We start from the raw sequence: 24465 nt of genomic DNA on the forward strand, positions 1-24465 counted from the left end.
CCACATTACGATCTCGGTCGGAAAGTAAACCACCTGACTTCTTGTCGGATACGGTTCCAACCGACTCGTGGTTAGCTGTTACGCCTGACTGATTATTATGCTTCCGAACACCGTTTGGAAGGACTCACATTGACTTAAATGGCAGCCTGTGTTCCTACCAACAGCACAGGTGCCTTTATGGGGAAAATGGGTGTTTGCAGAAAACCTTGCACCCTGTGGCGGTGACCACACTGCATTATTTTACAGGGGGGTTCCTTGTCTACCCCCTTGACTCCAAACCGGAGGACTCAGGATGAGGGTGGCCCTACTAGTCACTTTACCACAGCCTTTTCGTGTCGGCCCGACTCAGACATGCTGTTTGAAGCCAACATCGTTATTGCTCATCTGGAAATGCAGTCTGTAGGGTTGTATGATGCGGGTCTGACCGACATGAATGCTCCGAGAGCTGATCATAACCGATTCGGAAAGACCATTTGGTTTGAAATCCCACCGTGAACATTGTAAGTGGTCGGAAGGTTTCTGACACTGTATAGGGGAATCCAACTGTTGGGAGGCGGCTTTACGCCTGACATCGTAATGAGGCTGTTAATTGTAATTGAACACTTAAAGGTTATCAAAACCGGCATGAGCGTTGAGTAGTCATCTACCCGTCGCGTTACCAATTAGAGTGCCATTGTGCTAATCCTCACGGATAAGGTTTAACACACCTATTTCTGAAGCTAATTCTGCCGCAACTAGTTGAATTACGGATCGAAACTTTCAGTTTAAGTATCCATGCAATAGATGGTTGGAGGCGTGTTTTGGGAGCCACGAATGGTGACGTGTGAGCCAGTAGCTCCGCGCCGGCCCAACAACTTTAATGCCGTAATCAAGCCCTAGCCCGCAACGCCCGAGATTGAAACGGTGGCGCAGGAAGGGGAAAGTCTGCTGCATCAATTGAGACGCTTTGATTCAAGGCGAGAGGAAGAGACGCATTATTACGAGGCTTCATCTGCCCCGTCGCCACTGATCGCAATATAGTGGCAGTGATGTGTGGATGTAGAGATGTGGCCCTCCCTCCCTGCTGGTAACATGAGGTCGTGTCTTGTTGAGGGCCTGAAGGACTGCTGAGCTGACTGCCTGGATCCCGTGAACCACACGCTTTGCCGAAGATCAGGCCGTGAGTGTTGGGAGCCTGAATTGGTCACCGTCCCAGAACCAGTTTGGGAGCGGAGGGCTGAGGCCTGCTGCTGGTGCGTACCACCGGATCTGCGACGGGAGGGAGGAGAGATTAGCCACTTGATTAGCTCCTGCGACACCGCCTGCACCGGAAAAAGGTGATGCACCTTGGGGAGCCGCACAACTGCCCAAAACTGCATCAGTCCGATCTGCCTGAGGGGAGAGTCCTGTACTTGTCTGCAACCCTCAACTGAGTGAGAAGTTGAGCCCTGCCCCAAACACCTCGTAACGAAAGTAGGACTTGGGGCGGGTGAGGTGGTCTGCACTAGAGACTTCAAACCTCACCGCCCAGTTGACAATTTTGCCCAGGTGGAGGGAGGCAAGACCTGACAGCCCTCCACAAAATCAGGGAGATGCAAGATACTGGGGCCTGCAAGCTGGAAAAATCACTGGACGCCACTAGTGGGGAAATGCAGCGGTGTTCCTCATTGGACCTAGTAACTGGAATGTGAGAGTACTCATCCAACCCCATGCGTGGCCTGGAGGGGCAGGCCTGCGCCTCCCATACTGCTCAACCTCGATCTCCATCATGACCCCCACAACCTGTGGAACTGGGGGGTGGGCTCAGAGGACAGAGATCTAGCCCTGCCTCGGATACACCGCGGAGGAGGGTCAGCTTGAATTGTTAGGGGCACGTCCACTCGCATAAGCCCTTGGGGACAACTATACATTTTGTTTGTTTGGAGTTATTGCCCCTTCCCCCCCGTGGTCGACAACCACCCCCTTGGTGCCTGGAGATTAGCCCCGCTGATGACACTCTTAAGTACACGATAAGACCCTAACATGGGTAAACCCAGTACGAAGGCGTATAAAGGTGCAGACCCTCCACAGGTCTCGGAGGCAACGCCATCAATGGCCGACCCAGTACAAGGGTGACTAACTAAAATCCTGGAAGCGATAGTGGACACCAAACCTACCTTGCACAGGGTCCCTCCTCGCCCCCCACACCCCCCCTCGCTCCCCCACCACCCCCCGGCTTCGGGGCGCCCAGCACACGCAGTGGTAGCGAAACCCCTGCACTATAAAGATCGACATCCTACTGCAGAAGACACGTACGGATGGCCCATTCACCGTGGACAACTCCTGGGTCTCAAGTTTCTCCGACTACGCCACTGAACTACAGAGAAGATCAGCCTCATATTTGGCAAAAAAAAACCACTTTGAGATGAAGGCTTACAATACTCTGAAGTTCCCAGCTCGTCTTCGTATAATACTAGATGGGAAAAATTACTTTTTCAGCCTGGGAATGGTTTGAATCCTACAAAGGTGATAAAGACCCAGGTACAGTCTTTGAGCGCCCACTAACTATAGCGTAACCAGGAAAGAACACAGACCCATTCAAGACGGAAACCACCAAAAAGACCGAGCCCACCCCAAACTGTGAAGGAGAGCTGCAGCCCTACAAGCGGTGGCTGACCTCATGAAACCAACTGACTGTCTCAGAGCCCGGAACTAGATCCCTCAAATGAAATGATAGCTCAGATTCGGACAATTACGAAGCAAATAGTGCCATAATGCCAGATGTTACCGCTAGAACAGGTGATGACCTATAGCCAAGAAGAACCTCCACATTAGGGGTCCAAAAGGAGAAGACATCATGAATCGTATCACCATGACAAAGGACACTACTGCTGGAAACGTTGAATGCATGGACTGGCATTGGCTACGTCGGACACAGGACTTCGTGAAATAAACAGTGGTTTGTCCATCAATAGCCTGCCCCTGTGGAAAGCTCCACCCACCCATGGATGGAGCCTGCCGAAGTCTTGGACAATTGGCCTGTAGGTTGGGCGGCTGGCCGTTGCCAGGCTGCTCCGGGGAGAAGGGAGTTTTGGTTTGTGGGAATTTTAGTTTTCATATCCATGTTTTGGGTTTTTATGTGCAAGTGGGGCCCTGGCCCATCGCCTCTGTGTGTGGGGGGAGGGGAGGCAGACCTGGATGCCTCTATTCTTACAATGCCCATGGAAAGGCTTACACTATAATGTGTAACATAGAACATTAGTCGAATGGGCTCTACCGTCAAGCATCACAATATACATAGATATCTGCGCATGAGGGGGTGCAGATTGAACTCCTCCAGGAAACACACACTACCTGTGGGTAGGGTGAGAAGCTGCGCAGACGATGGAGAGGGCAGGTATTTGCAACCTCTTATTCTGCATACGCGAGAGGGCCATTGATTTTGATCAGAACTGGCATACCATTCGAACCCTTGCACGTACTGTTTGGTAGAGAAGGTAGATATGTAGTGCTGAAGTGCAGAATTTATGGACAGGAACTCACATTGGGTAGTATACATGCCCTTAATCAAGATCAAGTGCAGTTCCTCCGTAGGCTTTCATGCTCCTTGACTGCGGTGCTAACCCCAAGCGTACTACTGGGAGGGGGCTTCAATTGTGTTGCTGACATGGTTCTAGATTGCTCTCACCCCCCACTGCCGAGTGCCCAAATACATAAAACTGCGGCGGTGTTCCAAGATTGGAGAGGACACTGGAGGACATGCCAGAGACCGAGACTACTCATTACTCGCCCTTACATCACTTGCAAACAAAACTGAACTTCTTCTTGGGTACACTGGGCCTGAGTCGCTTAGTAACACACAGAATATTTGGGGCGGACGCTTTCTGACCATAGTCCCCTTTTGCTAGCAGTCCAGCCGGAGGAACACCGCCCGCCAATTCCAATGTGGCGGTTGAACACTCTGGGTCTTTAATATACTTGTTTCAGAGCGACCATAGACACAGCTATAGACTTCTACTTCGACAGCAACAGACAGACTGCCTCCAATACACTGATAGAGTGGGAGGCTTTCAAGGTAGGACAGAGAGTGAAATGTGTGGGGGAAACAGTGGGAGCCCAGAGGGAACTTCACCTGGAAAGTGGACACCTAAGAAGGTGACCTACATAGACAGGAAAACTAACAAGGAACTAGAGTAGACACATCCAACTCCCTCAAACATGCACGTCATATCAAGCTCTTGACCGACAGCTGTGTCACGACTTTAGGAGTTACCTCACCTAGGTGCAAGAAGTAGTTTGGGGGTTGGGTAGGTTGTGGCTTGGCTATTTTAGCCGGAGACGCGGGGATCCCCAAACGCAAATTATACCTCCTGAGGGCGACCCATTTTATGGTCCGTAGGCCCTTCATGCCTTATTTTGTGACTACTATTCATCACTAAGGCACCTCCCCTCATATACAGAAGGAATTCCTGAAGTTGCTGTGCCCCCAAATCCTTGATGACCACATAATTGACATGCTGGTAGGGCTTCTGACAGTCCCCGAGATCCGGGCTGTGAGGAAAGACCCCTGGACCTGACTGTCTCCCGGACGAATTCGACTCAACTTACACTGCACAGCTTCTGCCGCAATTGGAGAAGCTCTACGCAGAATCCCTGAAACTTTGATGCCTGCCAGAGACCACAGGCGATGTGCTGGTCATCCCCCCTCCCCAAAAAGCCTAAACAGGTGGCATAAGTCGAAGACTTCTGGGCACTTTCTATGTTAAACATGGATTTCAAGATCGTTGGTAAAACCCTGGCGCTCTTCCTCCTACCCCACGTGCCGACCCTGGTTCTCGCTGACAAGAATGGATTTATTCTGCCCAGGAACACATCATACAGCCTGCGAAGGATGTACTTGATGCTGTTCCATGCAGATACTTGTTATTTACAGCATGCAGCCTTCTTGTTGATAGATCTCGAGAAGGCCTTCAACCTCATGCAATGGGACTACTTGCTTGAAACTATTAGACACATGGGCCTGGGGGAAAGCTGGGTAAACTGGGTGAGGGTGCTTTATGAACGTCCCACAGCTAGGATACAGACAGGGAAAACTGTCCCACAGTATGAGATCTTCCGAGGAACACAAAAGGGATACCCATTGTCACCTCTGTTGTTTGCACTGTCAATGGAACCATTGGCAGCATCTTTCCACCAAGGCGGGGAGGGACTAGGCATCCCATTAGGGGGTAACACTCATAATATCTCCCTGTACGTAGATGACTTATTGATATACCTCAGTGACGCAATGGTGTGTACCAATACTGCACTGCGCCTGATAGAGCAGTTTGGATTGCTGTCTGGCCTCAAAGTTAACCGTGGCAAAACTTAACTCTTCCCCATCTCTGCCAATGTGATTCACCCATTCGATTTTATGGTGGGCATTACTGGGCCCCCACAACCTTCAGTCATCTGGGGATTCCGGTCTTCCACTCGATGGACTACTTACGTGAAGGTAATCTTGGCATGGCCCTCCGGTCTCCGAGATCAAATGTTTCCTTCTGGTGCACTCTACAACTGCCGATCATGGCCTGGGTTTCCCTTGCAGAAATGGTCATGCTGTCTCGCCTGCTGTACTTTTTCAGCAATCTCCCCATAACCGTTCCTGCTTCGTCGTTTGGACAACTAGATGCTCTACTGCGAGATATGATATGGTAAAAAGGGAGGAGGCGGTAGCCCTGTCGATCCTACAACGCCCACCCGCGGAGGGACGACTCTGAGTGCTTAAATTCGAGCTCTACTTTTTAGATTCTCCACTCCAGTGGCTGGTGCAGTGGTTGGCAGATATGGGCACAGTAGGCACTGACCAAGGGATCCGTACGTATCTGATGCTGGCAAAGATGCTAGACGCGGACAACACCATCTCATCTATCCCTGCTGCAGACCACGGCTCTACGCTGCTGGAAACGCTGCCTCTTTAAAGAATGAAAATCTCCCCTATATACCCCGGCCCTGCCCCTGGTGGGCCTCACCCACGGGAACACCAAGCAGATACTAACCCCAGCAATGTTGAAGCCCTGTAATAATGCCAGACCATAACTGGTGGGGCATTGCTACCAGCAAGCAACCCTGGCTCCATTTGAAGACCTACTTGAGAGCTACGACCTACTAACAGGCCAAATCTTAACCTATGAGATAATACTGCGCACCTTTTGAGGACTATGGGAGGGAGCCAACAGAAGCTTAAATCACACTCGATATTACACTCTGTCCTTACATTAGGCACTGCAAGACACCAGGTAAAATGGTTCTATACATCGCAACTGGAGATGGTCTGCACAACCCTAACGAAACTGCGCACCTGTTGAGAGACTGCTCTGGATAGACACATCACAGACCCAGAATGGTCCAAAATGTTGCCATACCCTAAGAAATTGTTACGCAATACTAGATTGAAGTACACACAGTTCAATTACATAAACATGACACCTCACAAACTTCAGCTTGCCTTTGGAGACACTGGATACAAATGGCAAATATGCGACTGTGCAGACGCAGACTTTTTATACATGACTTGGGATTGTGGCCCAGTACGCTAGTTCTGGGAGGAAACAATACAACTCATGTGTGCAGCTGTGGGGCGCATACTTTAACCTTCAATGGGAGTGTTACTGTTGGGGCTCTTTCCCTGTTCTCCTAAAAGGAAATTAGGGAAACCGATTCCTAGATTTAACCCTGGTCTTAGCCTGGAGAAGAATAGCACTGGCCTGGGAATTCGTACATGGACCAGCAATGGAAGCCTGGAAACACGATGTAACCCATTGGGCGGGGGCAGAAATCATAGTACTGACGAGGTAAAAGGTGCTTGGATTGTGGCAACTCACCCTTGCCGACCTCCGGAAAGATACTGGAGGCATGGGAAAACACAGACCGAGACAGGTGCGACATAGGGGGGGAGCGAAGAGGGAACACATACGAGCGGCGAGGAGGATGACCAAAGGTATGACTCCTAAATGAAAACACTGAGTTGACCTTCATAAAAACACTACTGCAAACAGACCCTGATATACCACACGACAATGGCCAGATAGGGACTGCACACACTGCCCAGCTCACACATAAAACTTGGGGACACTGTGAACTTACGGCCCGACATGTGGATACTGACCCACTTGTGGTCTAGCGCTCACCCGGCCCCCGCCTCCCATGCCCCACACACCCTGCTTAACGTATTAGCAAATACACAACCCTTGGCCCCACTGCACAGTTAGTTAATTACATAGTATGATTCACGAGTTGTATAGTTTTTTTTATTAAATCTGTGAGATATTTACAGACTGGCATATAATATGTGATAGTATACAATAACCGTAAAGTTTCAGGCAAAATAAGACTAACATATGAGACTATGATTCATGTGTAAGAACTTTAATGGATAACCTGCTCTGTGGCTTCTTCGAAATGTAAATAAAGTTAGTACAGGACGATTTTATATATTCTATATGCCAAATAAGTGCTGTATAGTGATATATCACTAATTGCTGAACTATACAATTATGGATGTATATTAAAATAAATGCCAATAAAAATGTTTGGGAAAAAAAAAGGTATCCATGCAATAGATGTCTGGACTTAGCGGGGACAGGGGCGGAGAAGGGAGGAAAAACGTACTTCATGCAAAACTCAGTCGGGCTTAAGTTCCCACCAGAGTGGGTCTCTTTAGTTCGAGTGTGACGTGCTGGTCCGGTAACCTGGCAGTGGTTTGTATTGACAGTATACTTAAAAAACCCTGGAAAGCGGCCGGTGACTAGAATGCTAACTGCAATCTGGTACGCTAGTGCGTCTAGGCATGTAAATTAGTACGCGGATTCACCAGCAGCAGCTATGGAGAGCCGTTCTATACAGTGGACTGCTGTGTTGTGCACATGCGTGAGTTTAGCAAGTAATTTATTGTGTAAATTCAGAGACCCAGTTACCTTAGAGCGGCACAATACATGCTGCAGCTATAAGGGGCCTTCCTCAGGACCCATGCCCTACATACCAAAAGATAGCCCTTACAGAGGTGCAAAGGACCTTGCCAATTGTGGCACAATTAAGCATTTACATACATTTTTGGGAAATAATACCGGCACTGTGGCACCTGGTTAGCAGGAACCCAGTGCTCTTCAGTCAAAGATGCATCAGATATCATGCAAATCATGGGGCTAGCCATGTCCAAAAGGGGCACTTTAATACAGGCCTTTCCAAAAAAAAATCCTCAACATGACTAGGGGCCTGATTACAACTTTAGCGCAGCAGCAACGGCATAATGCAGCCTCTGCTGCACAAGCACCGCCGACCGTATTACGAGTTGCAAATGTGCAGCTCGTAATATGGTCGGCAGTTCTTTGGCCTTTTCCATGGTGATGCACCCCAATAGGAACTGCCAAAAAGTTCCAGCAATGCATGGGCGTTGACTTCCATGCTGTGCTGGAACTGTGGGAAATACAGGGGGGGGGGACATGTTTTGCCCCCCAAATGTACACCCTGTAGTACTAGCAGCACCAGCTTTTTCATGGTGGGCCTGTGCCATGAAAATGCTGGTGGTGCAAGAACTAAAAAATATGCTGCCTCGGACTGCGCCAGTCCCTGCTCAGTATATTGCGTTGTGGCGCTGCAGCACCACCGCCACTGTTCCCTGGCGCAGCTTGTGTTCCACCGGCGCCATTACGACTTTGTAAGTTGTAATCTGCAGTACAGTGAACCGTCCCCATCCCTCACCCTCCTCCCGTGCCACCGCAAGACGGCCAGACTTGTAATCAGGCCCTTAGTTAGCAAAGCTAAAACTTTTGTTATGCCTAAGAAGCAAACTGTCTAACATATTTTTGTTTTATTTGTTCCCTTTTCCCAGCAGGTACTATGTATTTAATTCTTCAGATGGATACATTTACAATGCTTTCAAACAGAAGAGGCAACCTTACTAAAGCAATAAGGCTTTCAATGTAGTTATTAATGATCTTTGGAGTATTAAATGCAGAAGTATAACCCCATTATGCTCTTAGTGGATCGAATAGAAATATCATGATACGTAGGAGGTAGAATCTTAATGTGTTTAAAATAATATAAATATTTGTTGTGCTCATTGTTCTGGTTTTAAAAGTAAAAGTTTAATTTCATATTTATCTACCAATTGTAGCACCCTTTTTGTACAAAAGTGAAAAGATTACTGTAAACATTTGAAAAGTGAATTGTGGATTTCCTTTATACTGTCTTGGGTGTGTCAATCATTTTTGAATATGCAACTACAAGGTGATTTTCCTCGTCATCACTGACAAAGAGAGTCTGGCTTTGCGTAACAACGGAAAAAGGTCCATTTTCAACATTTAAAATAATGTAAATGCATTGGAAACTACTGCCATTTTTTAAAGATTTTTTTTTATTGCAATAAAGGCTTGGTTTTTTACTTAAGGTGTACATATATGTTTTTTTTGCAAATTTTCAATTCATCATCTAATTTCAAAGAAATAAAGAAAAGTGGTTATTTGTTTCCTGTTGCTCACTCTAAAATAAGGTGTTTCGCTGTAATTATTATTTATTCATAATGATTGTGGTTTAATATTTAAATGTCTGTTAAAATCTCACTGTTGTATTCATTTTTGCCCTTAAAATAAATTTCAGTTAGTATGTAAAAATTAAGTATTACCTGGGTATTAATGTACTACCCCGCCCATTACCCCTATATCCCTTATATCCTGTCACTAAAGGTGAATATAGTAGTGCAATTAAATTATTGAAGTGTAATGCTAAAATTAAATGTATTTAAAGACCAAGGGGCATATGACGAACTCTATCATATACCCTCCAACCTTAGGTCAGAGGCTTTACGACGATATCGCCTGTTTTATTTCTGACCAGCTGATTACAATGCAGCTGGTCAGAATTGAAACTGGCTGGTCATTACAGCTGAATTGAGACAGGCTCTAGGAACCCATTGGCCATTCGGAGACCGGCCTGTAGTCCCATAGGAAGGCGTTTCCACCTTCAGTATTAGGATTCTTGTTTTCCCACAGTCTTTCTGACGTGGGAAGCCTGATGGAAAGCGAGTTTGGGGGCCCCGTTGCCCTTGCTTCTCCACCTTGAGGTTCCTGCCAAGGAGTGCAGGGATTAACACAATCTCTGATTGGGAGTTTGTGTTATGCTCGGTTTACGGGTGTAACACAAGCTCCCATAGAGAAACCGGAGAATGTGACCGTGCATGGTGCGGTCTCATCGTAATAGCGGTGTCTGACATCGTAATCGTGTCCCTAGTAATTAGTACTCTGGAATTAAAATTTATGCCTGGGTATTAATACAATTTCATCTCCCGTTACCATAATATTATTTGCACTTTGTCCCTAAAAGTGTTAATACACAGGTATTAAAATGAATTCTCTTTCCTAAAGGTGAATGTTCATCAGTTCCAAAATATATTTAAGTTTAAAGATTAAATAAGGTATATTGTGGTCACATCCACAGGTGCTCAGGGTTTCCAACAAAATAAAGACGGAGGAGAAAAACCTAAAATAAAGGCTTACTCTCTGAAATGGCTTCCTTAACCATAGTAAAAGGATGGTTGCACCCCAATGTACAGTGTGCTACAAATATGGGCACAACAAGGGTAAACGCAAATGTCCCATAAGGGCACACCCCTCTACCTGTGGGCAGACACCTGGGTTGTCTAGTGTAGTGATCGTGATGGAGGTAGTCACAGTTACTTTTGGGGGTGACAGGCAGAGGTGACCCTAGTTTCCATGGATGATAGAGGAATAGAACCATAATCCAACATGCCTTCAAATGCTTCCAGATATAGGCAGTGGGACACCATTAAGAGGTGGAGGCTCTGTGAGACACCGAAGCCAGCATGAAAACTGTCAAGTGTTAGCTGTTGACTGCAGAGCAGGTCCTAACAAACACATTACACAAAGTCCTAATTTTCTGGCACCCATGCGAAACATCTACCAGTGTCTCCAGTCCCATTTGAGGGGTGGGGGATCGTCATAGGTTTGCAGGTCAATGTTGTTAACATACAGCTTCACAATATAAGCAAAGTCTTGAAATAGAGAACGCAGGATTGACGCTCATGGTAGATGGGGGGACATGGCCTTTCGATTGAAGCTAAGCATGGATTAAAAGTTATTAAAAAGCTGAAATGCTCCAAGCTCTGCTGGGTTGAAACAGGTGAACTCCAAGTGGGTGAGATAGCAGATCAGCGGTTGCCAAATCTAATGAAATGTAACTTCTATGTGAGGTAAGTTGTGGAAAAGTTGTTGCATCACCATCCCCTCCCATGGGCGGTGAAACATTAAATTATTGGGAGGGCAGTTGTATTTTTCAACTATATTAATACCAGCTGTGCAGCATTCAGTATGTGGCTAATAAGCTTCCAGTCAGCGTGGGTTATTGCTTTCAAGGCAAGGTATTGCACACCTAGTGTAACTGTGGTGGTAAGAGGCAGGGAATGGTTCCCCTATGGTGACCTTGTTCCAGAATCACTTTCCAATATGTGGTAATGAGGCTGCAGGAGCATCGGAGGTGGTAAGTATATCCCACTACTAGCACACACTGATGGCAGAGGGAAGATGTTGATGGGTATATGCTGGACAAGTAAGCTGGTGTATAATACCATTGAACCATGATCTTGTAAGCCATTTACCTGTGGGATAAACTGCGGTAAGTTTTAGGAGTCTCACCAAAGGGTTTCCTATTGCTTAGACGAAATGCCCTCTATATTGGAAGTCTGCAAGAAAGTTTGAAATCTGTGGGTTTGAGGGGGTGTGGAGTGTTGAATGGTCCGGTATATGTTGGAAATTAGTCCCTTAGAACCGTCATGTTTGCAGTCATTTTTCAGATGGAATATACAATATGGTAGCCCTATAATAATTAGAGGGGTGCAACACTCAATGATACAGCTGGCGATACTCCAGCCTGGTCGTTTCAGGGTGATGGTAATCAGCCTTACATTGGTCAAAAAACGTTATGGAGGCTCCCACAAAGATCAAATTTGCATGCAATCAGACTGAGGGGGAGGAGAAGATACTAAGCCCCTCCATTATTCCCAATCTGTCCTATATGTTGAGCACTGTTCTAGTGGGCATAGCTGTTCAGACTGTTTTTGTGCTACCAACATAGACATATATACACACACACACATACCTATAGGTGCTGCACAGTCGAGCGTGCTGGCATAGCCATGCTAGAACCCGGATTGTCCGGCAGGCCACTGCCAGATCCATGTGGACCCCATTTTTCACACTCTAGCGGACCACCCAAGACATGTAAGTGGGCGGCCAAATAGTGCTAGAGAATATTAGGGCAGACCAGTCTACCGCTTTCTCTAGGGAAGAGTTGCAGATCTTTTGGCTGCTTCCCATTCTGGATAAAAGAGTGAATGCCCTGTTGTATGTGAGTGTTATAATCTTGGGTGATATGAGTAGGCAGGGACTGGAAAAAGATATATGGCCCATGGGATGACATTGATTTTTATGGCATTAATGTGAACCACTTAAGAAACAATGAAGGGTTTCCAATGTCTTAGATCTGCTAGGATGGACCTTCGGAGTTACTGCCATTTGGTCTGTGTCTAAGAGGACCGCGTAGGGCTAGATTATCACCCAAATATCTAATTGCGTTGGGTGCCCATTGTAACTGCGTTATGGCTTGCAGAGTAGGGAGGTCTTGCCCGGCTATAGTTCGATTGAGCATGCAAGATTTAGTAATGTTGATTTTGAAGACCGATACCGCCGCAAATGTGGCACGTCTGTCAACTATAGGCAGTAGAGAGGTAGTGGTCCAACAGAAGTAAGCAAGGGATGATTTGCAAACAAGTTAAACTTATGATCTCAGCCACCAAAGGAGATGCCCACAATAGCAGGATTGCAGCAGATGGAGATGGCAAATGGTTGAGCTGCTAGGGCTTAGAAAAACCCGCTGACCAGCATTTTTAGCATGTATCTCGTCTATAGCTTTATTGATACCACTAGAGGTCTTTACGTTGGTAGGCATAGACTTGACTGTGTTCTAGTTTAGTTATAATACACCCTGCCAGGGGAATTGGAGAAGGAATTTTGTATAGTCAGTAGTTATCCACAGGTAACTGAATTCAGGTACCTTTTTCACTTGTATTAGCAACCTTTTCCTTCCCTTCCACAGAATCATTGCATACGTTATCCTCAAAACATGGTCTAACCTGCACTTTGTCGATAATACTCTCTGTTAACCGGATGCACCTCCTTGATGTGGCCTTGGTAGCAGTTACCTTTCCCCACACAGAGCATGACTAACCCAGGGACCAATTAAGATGCGGCCTGTCAGGGCTGCGAACATCGAGCGAAGAACTACAGCCCAGATCGTATTCTCGTTTTTGATTCTGTACAGACAGACCCTTTTCAATAAATTAGTTTGAAAGTGAGTCCAATTTGTTTTTGAAAATATAGTACAACGGGCATTGATAGCCCGTCAGCCATTCAGAAGTCCTGCAGTAATCACACCCCCTGCTATATTACTGTCGAGAAATTACAATGGCGGATTACCACTGCCATTCTGTGCAGGCCTTTCTGACACTGAAAAGCATTGGGAATCTATGTTTGTGGCCCCCCAGGATGTACAATATGAGTGAAAGGATGCAGATTGGCAACCTAGGGGATACCTGTGACTCACTACTTTAGATCAATGGATACAATAGGCGTTAAATTAAGGTACCTGCGCCCGGGTGCAGAACTGAAATGCACCCATGATCTTTACAATGAGAGCATGCATTGCTTAATTAATGCAAGCTTTAATTGTAATGCAAAGGATTGCGACCGAACAAGGTTGAATGGCATTGCACTTGCGGAGCTGTAACCAACTCCAGATGGTCATTCAGTTACTGTTCATAACCAATGTGTGATGGTCTCCGGTCTGTCAGGCATCCGAATATGCCCGTCAGACAGGATTGTGTGGGTGCTGTGATACTTGCAATTAAGACAAATCCCACAACCCAAGTAGCCACTTGACACAGAAAAAAAAAGGTGTGACCATCCTGTTATTGAATCCCTGGTGCTCAGATCATTGTGGACACGGATAGAACCAATGGGTAGATATGTCTAAGTAAAAATATGGACAACAAATAAGGTCCTGAAAAAATGGTAAGTTTTCTGCTTTCGGATGTGAAAAAGTGGGCTTCCTTGCCAAAATTCACAAACTACCTCTTTTTTTTGGCAACCGAGATTTGCAATGTCTAGAGTGCTCATGGTTGTGTGTTTCTGTGTGGGAGGGACCTTGACACAGATGGTAATTTGATGGTGCTACCCCAGCGGAACAGATTCCTGTTATCTGACATTAGAGATGTTAATGCCATGACAGATCCCTGTTGAAAGACACACCAGAGAGGCAAAGACCACCCTTTGACCTTATGCCTCCAAAGCACAGGTTTCCATATCGACTAATTTTTACTCCCTAGCGCGCTGCTTGTTAAGGTAGATTTTACTGAAAAAAAAAAAAACAATAAATCCTCACCTTAAGATCTCAGCAAAAATATTTAAATATGTAAAATCTATTCATAATATATATTAGCACAGAAAATCACAGAATCATTGAAGTTAATTGTTCGTTGCTACTAATAGCATTTGAGCAAATATATATTTTAGTTTATATGAAAATCTCAATTGTAAGCATAAAATAAGGCAAATAAGAACACAAATTTAAATACCATGCAAATTATATTATGGTTTAGAAAAATATCTATTAAATATAATTAATTACAGAAATTCGCAGAAAAACACACATATTTAAAAATATATATATCTATAAAACTATAAATATATATAAGCATATATATTTATGTGTATATATATATAAATGTGAAAATATATATATATGTGGGAATATCTATATATATATTTTTTTTTCAACCAAAAAAACAATAAAGTAATAATTTAATTAAAGATGTAGATTCAAAGTTAAAACTATTATACAGTAAAACGTTTTGGCAATTTTGTTTTATTTTGAATTGTATATTAAATCACAAAAAAACTTTAAAGAAAAAAAAATTACATAATAAATGAATAATTTAAGAATTGAAAATTCTTTCTAAACCTAAACGTAATAATAAACTTTTTATAAATGTAGATTATACTATACAATCTGTCAATTGAAAGATATAATATTCACACTAAAAGGTATTAAAAAATAGTAAAAATTTAAATATTATAATGTGTAAAATGTACGCAAACCACAAAAGAAAATCACACATTAGTAACAAAATAGGATTTGTCGAGGGGTAAAAAAAAGTATTTCGATTTCAATAAGCACACAAGTAGGAAAAGAGTTATTTGACAAAGGGCTAAAATTTAATATTGAGACTCTAGTAAGCGCAATAATAGGGAAATAGTTGTATTGCCTAGGGGTAACTATTATTAATTACTACTTCAGTAAGTGGAATATTATAAACAGAGTAACTTATTCAAACAATGTATAACATGTTTGAAATAATACTAAATACACACAAAAATTACATGTGAAAATACATATCAAAATATGATAATACACAAAAAATATAAATATTTCAAAAACTATATAATATATATGTGTTATAACTCTAAAAACAATGTGCATGATTATAATATCGGTAGGACCGTCAGTATCTGTAGTACTTTGATCTCTACACACGGGCGAGAGCCACATTAGGATGCAGTCCGAAATAATTGCCGAAGGATCAACCAAGCCAAATCTTCCAATTGCCTCAAGTAAAACAGCGGACGGTACGATTGAATTCCACCGCAATGGATTATGATGCAACATTCTGCCAACCACTTTGCTTAGCTTGTGCTGACTTAAAAAGGCTGGTGGAACATTGTTTTGGGGGTACGTATCGGGGGCTGTGCCACCTATGGGCCTCCGCAATGTTCAAATCCTTCCATGGTGCAACACCTAAACATACTTGCATGCCGTGCCTGCCATGTGGTACAGGGATGTTTAAAAACAGGCCTCCTTGGATTGAAGCTGGTGATGCGGTACTTTGCAATGCTTCAGTACAAGCCTTTATAAAATAGACATGTTTAGGAATGACTGAAAGGCAGTCTGATGATAAATTTGGTATGGTGGGACTAATGAGTACCTGTTGGTCCGTCACATTCTTGCAACAATGGTGGCAGGACAGTCTTCCAAATGCAATCATAATAAGAAATAATGTTATTCACAAGCCAAATCACACGGCAATAAAAATATACAATAACCAAATATTGTAAAAAAACAAGTAATTCTAAAAACCTTTATTATTTTTTTTAAAAATGTATACACTTTACATATACAAAGTACACAAAAAGAATCGTAAACAAAGTATTCAAATGATGTAATATACACGTTATTAAAATTGTAATATGTGAATCTATTAATAGCAACTAATAATATAACACACTATTTCTAATTATAAACATACATACAGTTAAGAGGATAGAATAAAAAATCAACCAAAACATAATATACAAATTAAGATAATATTCAGTGCTGTTTAGATGATTACCAGTTTAATTATTATTAGTTATTAACTAAAGCGAATGAATTATATTACATTAACTTAATTTCAATAATGTTCCGACAAATGCCAAACGTCACACCGATTATATCAAATAAACATTATCACAAGTACAGAATAAGAATAAATATTTAACATTTCATTAGTTAATAGGGATCAACATGGTATTTAATGATTAAAATTACATTACTTCAGAGGGTTTAAACATACTGGAATAACATATTGTATTAGAGTCGCTCAATCAGTACATTTGTAGAGCCCACAACTTACCTGTGAGGGTGTCTCGACGCTGGGGGGAGGGAGGGCGTGGATGCTGCTAATGCTCAAACAGCCAGGTCTTAAGCAGTCTGCTGAAGGCCAGCAGGTCCAGGGTCTGTCGTAGGCTTGTGTGGAAGGTGTTCAAGGTTTTTGCGTCGAGGTGGGAGAACAATCTGCCGCCGAAGGTCGATCAACAGATGCAAGGGACTGTGGCGAGTGCGAGGTCAGCATAGCGAAGCCTGGCGGTTCGGGGTATAGAAGGTGAGTCGTTCATTTAGTCCAGAGTTGTGGATTAATTTGTGAGGGTGGGTGAGGAGACTGAAGGTGATCCTCTTGTTGACTAAGAGCCAGTGCAGGTATTTCAGGTGGGCTGTGATGTGGCTGTTGCGTGGGTTGTTGAGGATGAGGCGTGCAGAGGCGTTCTGTATGCGTTGTAGTAATTTCTGGAGTTTAGGTGACGTTACTGCGTAGAGAGCATTGCCGTAGTCCAGTCTGTAATTGACGAGGGCATGGGTAACTGTCCTTCTGGTACCGGGGGGGATCCAACTGTAAATCTTGCGGAGCATGCGGATGGTCTTGAAACATGAGGAGGAGACGGCGTACACTTGATGGGTCATTGACAATGAGAAGTCTAGGATGATTCCCTGGTTGCGTGCGTGGTTAAAGGGCTTCAGTGCAACTCCTGGTGCGGACGGCCACTATGAGTCATCCCAGGCAGAGGGGGTGGATCCGATGATGAGGAACTCCATATTGTCCGATTTCAGTTTAAGGCGGCTGTTTGTCATCGGTTTGGAGTTGGCCTTCATTCCTTCGTGTTGGTCGATTTGGCGGTGGTGGGGGCCTTGGTGAAGGAGAGGATCAGATGGGTGTCGTCAGCGTATGAGACGGTGTTGAGGTGGTGCGATAGGGTGATGTTGGTGAGAGGTGCCATGTAGATGTTAAAGAGTGTCTGGCTAAGGGACGATCCTTGGGGTTTGCTTGTGGTACGTATTACAGAATAAAATCAATACATTTTCAAGCTAACCTTGAAAATCAACTAATAATAATAATTACATTCAAAATCTTTGAATAAACATCATATGCAACTGCACAACACAAAAGACTGAGCAAAAAAATAGGGGTCTAATAGGATAGCAGAAAAATGGTTGCCTCAAGGCCGGCGGTAGCAACCACCAAGCCAGCGGCGGCCATCCGTCTGCGAGCGAAACCCGAAAAATGGATGGTCACATTAGCATTGCGGTGATAAATTCCACAGGCCACTTTTCCGCAGTTAGCAGTCCTCACGCTTGCATGGTGGGCAGAGATGGACCGCTAAAATGGTGCATATGCAGGGGGAGGCTCTTCCGGCACTATTATGATGACAGCGGAAGCCAGCCTTTCCCCAGCATTGGAACCTCCATTGAAAGGATGGCGGAGACATGTTCCGGTGGGCCAATTGGCTGCCCCAAATGTTTTGGGGTGGGTGTGGGTGCGCTGGGGGGCTAATATGTACCTGTACCAGGTGGCAGGCACTGTGCAGTGCCTGCCACACAGTGCATGGAAATCAGGACATACCCCTTTTGATATTGCCGCGGTGCTGCTGGCAGCAGCAACCAGAGCAATGTTAAAGGCCAGGATTGTACCGCGGAGGTCGGATTTGGACTGCGGAGCATACTAATTGGACCGTTGGTAATGCCGCGGTCCTTGTGGGCGGTCTTTTTCCGCTACCATGAAGGTCGGGGTGATTTTGCGACCTGCATCCTAATGACCCCCATTGTGAAAAATTGTAGTATTCAATTGACATACATATTTCTCAAATAAATAAGTAATACTATCCAAAACATAATAATTAACTTCAATTCATTACATACCTTCACTATCTATACACCTAAAAAACACATGCCGCTAAATAATCTTTATTCATAAATAACATTTAATTATATAAGCGACAATTAATGTTTATTTATATTTAATAAATTTTATATATTAATAGTTTGCTGATGAATTATAATTTATTTACTATCCACCCTAAATGGTTATGAACCACACAACCATTGTGTATTTTAACATCACAAAAATAATAAAATGTAATTAAAAAAATTAATTACATTTTAAAAACACTAATAGAGATAAAAATAAGAAAAAACGTTTTATAACAGATAAAGTCAGAAAACATATTAAAAAAAAATCTTTAATATTCTTAAATTTCAAATTTATGTAAAATATAGAAATAATTTCAATAATACTAACAACTGTATTAATTTCATCAAAAGCAATAATTCTGATTCTTATATTCTAGCACAAATTATTTCTATGTGCCAATATTTAATACTCGATGTTTATGCATGGCAGTATTTTATGTAACATATTTTATTCAAAAAACAAAATATATTGAATACCTAGATTGTAGTGAAGCATACATCTGAGAAAGAATGTGTGTTGCTGTAACTTGAACTGTGTCTCCTGTAACCCGACCAGGAGCCCTTGATTAGGACCAATATACAGTACAAGGCACCAGAGGACAAGCATTGGTTGGGCCACTAACTGAGATTCTATTTGGTATTAGAATGCTGTATTAATTTGCTCTACACAGGTACTCTGTACAGACAGATATTAATCCGTGAGAGGAAATTTGTTGAGAAACTCAACTGCCTGGAAGCCAAGTTGGTTGAAACAATGCAAGTGGTTGACTGACATGATCATTTGCCTGAGTATGGCACATAACAGTTTACCAACCCACTCAGTACATATTGAAATTAAAAAAACCAAGATCAATAGAATCACTTATTGTAAGGAGTTAAAAGAGAAAATAAATTTTTTCTTCAAGCTGCGAATTTTAAAAAAAGGATAAAGGCTGGATGTTGATTTGCTGCAGAGTTTTACCATGCTCAGTCGTGTGCAATGATAAAAACAATAAAATAAACGTGATATGCCAGTAACTGGCAAGCAAGAAAAATTGCGTAAATATGCAATTATTAGCAAGGCACTTACCTACTTAACTAGGCAATAACCTTCTTTAACAAAACTAGTGTTTCAATAAAATTCACAATTAAATTTCCAAGAACGCAACTGTGAAGGACACGGGAAAAAATAAATTTTTCCAATTGCATTCAACGAACAGACTTAAAACATTATAATGCATTTTTAACATCAAAATGATACTGTGTATATCCAGCATCCCAGATAATCGTGCATTATTAAGTAGGGGGCTTATTTCCTTATTTGCATGCCTATCAAAAAATTGATGTAAAAAATATAGATCATTTAAAAAAGGTTAAAATAAAAAGCCAACATATTAATTACCTATACCTTAACAGGTAAATTCGATAAATGTTGGAAAAAAACTAATTGAATTTAAAAATATTGTTCTGAAAATTATATATGTATGTGTATATATATATATATATATATCTAATATTTTATATAGATATTTTCTATATATATATCTGTGTGGGAAATAAATTAAATATATATATATAATTAAAAAATTATTTTTTTATTAAAAAATAAAAGTAATAAACTTTTAACAACATATACCTCATAAAAATTAAGGTAAAACAAACATACATAATCAACAATTGTATAGATATTAACTTTAAAAAAAAATACATTTTTGTTTTTTTAGTTTTAAATTTATTTCGAAATATAAACACACACACACACATACACATATATATATATATATATGTATATATATATATATATATATATATCTCTTCAAACCTTGTTTCGCGATATCCTCTGCCTCAAAAGGGTGGCGGGCTGCCAGCAAGGACGCGACCCTTAGTATTCCATCAATCAATCCTTTGCTCATAAAGATTGCGCCGAGCCCCAATTTGTTTGTAACAGCGTGCTTTATTCCATCAAGTTTGTGGCAAACAACTCCCGACGCGTTTCGAAACCCTACGGTTTCTTGGTCACAAAGAAACCGGAGGGTTTCCAAACGCGTCGGAAGTTGTTTGCCACAAACTTGATGGAATAGAGCACGCTGTTACAAACAAATTGGGGCTCGGCGCAATCTTTATGAGCAAAGGATTGATTGATGGAATATATATATATATATATATATATATATATATACACATTTCAATAACATAAAAATAGTAAAAAATAAATCTAAAAGTCTTTTAACTATAATATAGTAATACAGTCAGTGCAACAGTAAGGAAAATGTTGAATAACAATGGAGTTCAAAGTACTATTCCCAATCTATGGACTGCAACAATAGTAAAAGTGTTGGATAGCGGAGGTGTTAAAAAAACTTTTCACAATCGAGTACGTGTATCAGCAGGTGAAAGTGTTACATAGGGGAGGGGTAAAAATTACTGTTCACACTCCAGTAAAGGCCCGATTCTGGTGCGGGTTGGAAAAGCTTCCCAAACAAATCTTTTGGGAAAACGTTTCCGACCCACTCGGATCGGGAGAGTCCAGCCGGCAGAGTACGATGCATCCGGATGCTTCCAGATACCATATGGTTGGACTCCCCTGGACTTAAATGGGAGCATATGTTCCTAACCGCATCATAATTGGACCCTTGGTCAGGAAAACACGTTCCTGATCCAATTTGGAAGGAGCAAATGCCATTAGGAGGAATTCCTAACCGCATCAGTGGTGAAAGTGTTGGATAGTGGCGGGGTAAAATGTACTGTTGCCAACAAAATGAGTGCAACAGTAGGGAAAAAATTGAATTTGCGAGGGATAACATTTACTATTCCCACTACAATAATTGAAACAGTAGTGAAAGTGTTGGAAAGCAGAGGGGTATAAATTAAGCTTCACAATAAAATGAGTGTAACAGTAGTGAAAGTGTTGGATAGCGGAGGGGTAGAAATTTACAATTAGAAATGCAATGAGTGCAACAGTAGGGAAAGTGTTAGATAGTGGACTGGTAAAAAATAATATTCGAACTCCAATGAGTGAAAGAGTTGAGAAAGTGTTGGATAGCAGAGGAGCAAAAATTATTATTCATACTCCATTGAGTGCAACAGTAAGGATAGTGTTGGATAGTAGCAAGCTAAATGTTAAAATTCACACTGCAATCAATAAATAGAATTAATATTATCACTACAGTCAGTAACAAATTAAAAAGAATAAAAATATTAAAAACAGCAAACTTATTCACAAAAAATATATATATATAAATCTGATAAAAATTCAATTGAAAATATATTTAATATTACATATTGAGCAAAACATATACTAAGGATAAATGCATATATCACATGACTAAATATTATATTGAATTAAAAAAACTTAAGAAATTGGCTTGACCCAAAAAGAAAGAAAAATATTAATTTTTACTTAAACGTACTTATTTTTATTATCTCCCCTATAAGACTATAAAATTTGAAAAGCCACCTCTAAATTTAAAAAAAAATAGTACTTACCTAATACACTTAGGTGCCGATTCCGACCCGTTAAAAATATTCCCCGTACGAATCGGATCCGTATTTTTTTACGTACGATTCGTACAAGTCCCGCACAAACTGGCAAGTACGATTCGTATGTGAAAAACTACATATGAATCGCATTGGGAAACTTTCTCGACACGTCGTCGGATTGAAAAAAGTCCCCAACACGTCCCCGTACATTTTTACGTACAATTCGTAAAATTGATGCCCAAGCGTGCAAGTACGATCCGTCCCGTCCGTCCAAATATACAACCGTATGAAAAAAACACCGTACGGAGCGAACTCCAATAGCAACCATGCAGATGTCTAAACATGTGCCCGCATATGCGCTGAACACCCCCCCCCCGTATGTACGCGCCGTACCCCCAGCCCCCGTATGTACGCGCCATACCCCCGGTCCCCTGTATGTACGTGCCGTACCCCCAGCCCCACCTATGTACGCGACGTACCCCCAGCCCCCCCGTATGTACGCGCCGTACCCCCGGTCCCCCGAATGTACGCGCCGTACCCCCAGCCCCCCGTAAGTACGACCTGTACCCCAGGCCCCTACACCAGCACCCTCACCTAGCATCGTGCATTTACGAATCGTACCAAACCATTGCAAATGTGAGCACTGTACAACAACATGGCCGATGTACGCACCTTACAGACGCAAAAAACACTCGTACTGAACCAGGACACTGCAAAACACCACAAGGAGGGTCAATTCGAATCGCACAACACCACAAAACACGTCCAACAAGCCCAAATACATGGAATACACTGACCTGCAACATCCAAACAGGTAAACAGAGGCCCAAACCACAACCACATCTTATAACACACCCACCCAAATTTCAAACACAGCCACACCCACAAATGGACCAATAAAAAGGGCCCACACACACAAACCATGAGCCTTTGCAACAGACCCACTGCTGACAGACCCAACATACAAACCACTGCACCATACCTGAATCCTGACTACACCTTACACTTGCACACCTTCACACAACCACCTTCACAAACACCCCCTAATCACATTCACACACACACCGTCACAACCACACACCCACAACCATCCACACCCACACCCCACACCATGCCCACAGACAAGGATCCAAAGTTCACAAGGGAGGAGCTGGACATCCTTGTCAACGAAGTCATCAGAGTCGAGCCACAGCTCTTTGGAACATTGGTCAGACAGACCAGCATAGCGGAGAAATCAGCCATGTGGCAGAGGATCGTCGATCGGGTGAATGCTGTTGCGGCCATCAGAAGGACCAGGCATGAATGCCAAGCCAGGTGGTACGATCTGCGGAGGGCGGTAAAGAGAAAAATGAATGAATAGCACGCCCAGACAAACATCACTGGAGGCGGTGCCCCCCGCAGACCAGTACATTACCATACCTGGGAGGAGAAGGTGATGGGCACGCTTCCGCCGGTGGGAGTACATGGGCTTGAAGGAGTCGCATAGCCTGGTGAGTACACAAACAACTCACGTTACATGGGGGAACCGCATCCGCAAGCCAACTCCAAATAATACACGCAACTACCTCAAAGCCCACACCGGACACAACCACACTAAAAAAAAAACGCACATGCCACTAACGGGTCCATGCCCCATTCATCAAGCAAGGCCATGCCAAGTCACAGGCCACACAAAATACCAACACAAGACTGGATGTCCGCAATGCCGGGAGGGTGGGCCTCTCAAAACACATTGTGCAACTCAGAAGCAGACACCAATGCCCTCAGCCCATATGGCCTAGGGCAGAGCTTTCCAAACAGTGTGTCCCGACACAGTACTGTGTCGCCTGCAAATGGTGGGCGCGTCGCAGGATGACATCGGTATGAACAGCCATTTTGCACATAACAGCAGCTAATGAAGAGGCATCCCTTTGAAAGAGTGTCAGCACACACCGCCGCAGCAGCGCAGACTCAGAGACACTCTGCTCTATGGGGGCCGGGAGATTCAAAACTAAGCCTCATGAACAAGCAAATGGCCTGTGAAAGACCTGCAAAGTGTGTGTGCCCAGGAAGCTGGGCTGAGGTGACAGAGGGTGACAGACAGACGGAGGGAGAGGGAGATAGAGGGAGGGAGACAGACAGAGGGATGGAGAGAGGGAGACAGAGGGAGACCAAATCCCCCTTGGGTGGTTTGGGCTTGCTCGCTCGTCAGCAGGTGGACTATGTGCATGGTTACAAGGTTTGGCAGTGCGTGAACCAGCCCTTCTTGTGTTGTAAATCACTGGGGCATGTGTCAATCTGTGCATGAGTAGATTCTTGCTTCAGAACAAACCTAACCTTACACACAGTTTTGCCACTCACTGTGTTTGTTAAAACTGATTCACAAATACATAAGTAACCTTC

General features: G+C 43.3%; 1 long non-coding RNA gene across 1 annotated transcript in view; it reads left to right on the plus strand.

Annotated features, from left to right (window-relative positions):
* The window catches only part of LOC146856775 (uncharacterized), a 51833-nt gene extending 42449 nt beyond the window's left edge, over positions 1 to 9384 (plus strand). Inside the window, exon 3 of the long non-coding RNA XR_014979812.1 lies at positions 8828 to 9384. This is a non-coding gene — a long non-coding RNA (uncharacterized LOC146856775). The remainder of the gene's footprint in view (positions 1 to 8827) is intronic.
* The last annotated feature ends 15081 nt before the right edge of the window (positions 9385 to 24465 follow it).

This window comes from Triturus cristatus, chromosome 3_2, assembly GCF_964204655.1.
Source record: "Triturus cristatus chromosome 3_2, aTriCri1.1, whole genome shotgun sequence".
NCBI classification, from domain to species: Eukaryota; Metazoa; Chordata; class Amphibia; order Caudata; family Salamandridae; genus Triturus; species Triturus cristatus.